Below are 3697 nucleotides of genomic sequence, written 5' to 3'. Positions count from 1 at the left end.
TCCCTTTCCTCCCTTCAAACTTTCCCATATACCCCTCCCTACTTTTCTTCAAATTCATGGCCTCTTTTTAAAAAAATTTATACATATATATGTATGCATATATGTATATGTATTCCTAAATATAACCTGATCAATCCATATAATACTACCTGTATGTGTGTTTTCAGGGCTGATTGTTTGGCCTGTTAAGCACACTGCACAACCAATTGCACAACTATTTCTCTCATTTTCTTCATTCTTCAGTTGCCTGTAATTGTTTGTATGTATTTGAAGCCTCATGGACTTTTTCTCCATTCAGTTTATCATGTTCATTGGTGCCATCCTTGTACAGCTCACATTTGCATAGTCATGTGTAGATGTAACCAACCTTCTTATTAAATAAGAAACACAGAACCAATGCAAAGAAGAAAGCCAAGAGGTCAGAGCTAAGAGCTAAAACCTTACCCTTCCTCCTGCAGTGGTCCTACCTCTCTGAACCAGAGCTACCCCTGTGTTAAAGTCTTTATATAGAGTTCCTGTCCTGCCTTCTCATTGGTTGTAAACCCAACCACATGACCGCCTCCTCAGAGCCTGTCTGTATAGGCCTCCAGGTTTTCCATGATTGGTATTGAGATTAAAGGCATGTGTATCCAATAATGGCTGTATCCCTGAACACACAGAGACTTACCCAGCTCTGCCTACCAAGTGCTGGGATTACAAGCATACGCCACCACTGCCCTGCTTTCCTATGGCTTGCTAATAGCTCTGACCCCTGGGCAACTTTATTTATTAACATACAAATAACATTTTAATACAAATAAAATATCACCATATTTCCCCTTTTCTATTTTAATAAAAAGGAAAAAAAAGAAAAAGCTTATAACTAATATAAAAAAAACTATATACAAAAGTACAATAACTATATACAATATATACAAGTAATAAATACCTAAACAATGTCTAGTTCATTTATATTTGACAAATTCAGAGAAAATAATTCCATTATCTATCCTATTGTATCAAATTCACTTTCTATCCTACTTAATCTTCAGCTATAACTAACTAATCTTCAACTCCCTCAGAGACCCAAGAAGGAAATAATATTAGCTAACAAAAAAAATAAAAACAGGAAGTATATGCAAGCAACTTCCAAAAAATTGTGAGTTGACAGAAACAGCCAGCTGCCTGGACAATCATCTGAGGTTTCTCCGCAGTGTTGGGGCATCATCTTCAGCCTATAGGCTTAGCGTATCTGACAGACTCATTTGTGAAGTAGGATGTACACAAGGTCAACAGTTTAACCTCACATTGGGTGAGAGCAGTCTATATACCAGAAACACCTGAATTCCACTAGTGTCATGTCATGATTCAGGATTTTAAACTCTGGAAATTGTTGATGTTTTTTGAATTCAGCTGTCCATTCTTCTTGGCTATGTGTGTATGTGGCGTCATTTCAGCATCCCGTTCTTCTCCACATCCCTCTATTAAATGCCATTCTACTGTTGAGAGGTGTGAGCTTAATTACTCTTCAAGAATAACTGTTTCAACTACCTTCCTATTGCACATCAGAAGCCATCGGCCCACTGCCTGTTAAGCTGCCTTCGAAGAAAAGGGCACTGTACCTTTCCCGGATTGTGAAGACCACTTCAGGGATGGTGCCATATTGTCCTGGACTCAGAAGATGCCTTTTGATAAAGCCATAACCACACTTGTTTTTACAAGAATCAGTAGTCCTTTTTTTCGTGTCCTGTCTGTCCTATTTGTCAGCAGTTGATTTGAGGATACTTTATTGTCCAGTGGCTAACTTTACAGAATCAGCTTTTTCAGAACTCAAAGCAGTTGCCCATTGAAATCCTGAATAAGTATCGATGGTATGGTGTACATATTCCAATTTTCCAAATTCTTCAAAGTGAAACACATCCATCTGCCAGATTTCATTCCTCTGAGCACCCTTTGGGTTACATCCTGCTGGTAATGGCGTTTGATTGTAGAAGGAACACGTAGGACATTTCTTTACTATTTCTTTGGCTTGTTACCAGGTTATGGAAAAATCCTTTTTTAAACCTTTACTATTTACATGATGCTTTTTATGAAATTCTGAGGCCTCCAGCACATTTCCTATCAATAATTTATCAATCTCATCATTGCCTTGTGCTAAAGGGCCTGGCAGACCAGTATGGGATCGGATGTGAGTTATATATAAAGGATGACTCCGTTTTCTGATTGTATCTTGTAATTGAATAAATAATGAAGTTAATTCTGAACCATCAGGGATAAATTCTGCAGTCTCAATATGTAATACTACTTTTTCAGCATACTGAGAGTCAGTTACTACATTGAGAGGTTCTGAAAAATCCATTAATACCAACAGAATAGCATACAATTCTGATTTCTGAACTGAATTATAAGGACTTTGAACCAATTTACTTAAATTTTCTGATTTGTAACCTGCCTTTCCTCATTTGTTGGCATCTGTATAAAATGTACGAACTCCAGATATGGATTTTTTCCGTACAATTCGAGGCAAGATCCAATCAGCTCTCTTTATAAGATCAATTCTATTGCTTTTGGGATATTTGCTGTTAATTTCTCCCAAAAAATTACTACAAGCTTTTTGCCAAGCTTCATTTTCTATCCATAATTTTTCAATGTCCTCCTTAGTTAAAGGTACGACAATTTCTGCTGGGTCTATTCCTGCTAATTGACGAAGTCTCAATTTTCCTTTCCAAATCAAGTCAGAGATTTTTTCCACATAAGTTTTTAATTTTTTATTTGGTTTATTTGGTAAAAATATCCATTCCAATATAATATCTTTCCTTTGCATTAATATTCCTGTTGGGGAATGCCTAGAAGGTAAAATAACCAAAATGCAATCCAGCTTTGGATCAATACGATCTACGTGCCCTTCATGTACTTTCTTTTCTACCAAGGCCAATTCTTTCTCAGCTTCAGGTGATAATTCTCTTGGACTATTTTAGTCCTTGTCACCTTCTAAGGTTTTAAACAAATTATTTAGTTCATCATTTTTTACCCCAACAATAGTTCTTAGATGAGAAATGTCTCCAAATAATCTTTGAAAGTCATTAAGGGTCTGTAGTCTATCTCTCCTAATTTGTACCTTTTGAGGTCTAATTTTTTGAAGTTCTATTTTATATCCTAAATAATTAATAGAATCTCCTCTTTGTATCTTTTCAGGAGCAATTTGTAATCCCCAGCAAGGCAAAATTTTCTTTACTTCTTCAAACATTCTTTCTAAAGTATCTGCATTTGAGTCAGCTAGTAAAATACCATCCATATAATGATAAATTATAGATTTAGGAAATTTTTTACGTAACACTTCCAATGGCTGTTATACAAAATATTGGCACAGAGTTGGGCTATTCAACATTCCCTGTGGGAGGACCCTCCATTGAAATCTTTAACCGGTTGAGAATTATTATAAATAGACACTGTAAAAGCAAATCTTTCTCTCTCTTTTTCTTGAAAGGGTATTGAAAAGAAACAGTCTTTTAAATCAATAACTATGAGAGGCCATCCTTTTGGTAACAGAGTAGGCTAAGGAATTCCAGATTGTAAAGAGCCCATTGGCTGAATTACTTTGTTAATTGCTCTAAGATCTGTTACCATTCTCCATTTACCAAATTTCTTTTTAAAAACAAATACAGGAGAATTCCAAGGGCTGGTTGATTCTTCAATATGCTGAGCATTTAACTGTTCT

This window comes from Peromyscus californicus, unplaced genomic scaffold (genome assembly GCF_007827085.1).
Source record: "Peromyscus californicus insignis strain IS unplaced genomic scaffold, ASM782708v3 Scaffold_10__1_contigs__length_136768540, whole genome shotgun sequence".
NCBI classification, from domain to species: domain Eukaryota; kingdom Metazoa; phylum Chordata; class Mammalia; order Rodentia; family Cricetidae; genus Peromyscus; species Peromyscus californicus.
Note: the sequence above shows the minus strand (reverse complement) of the source record.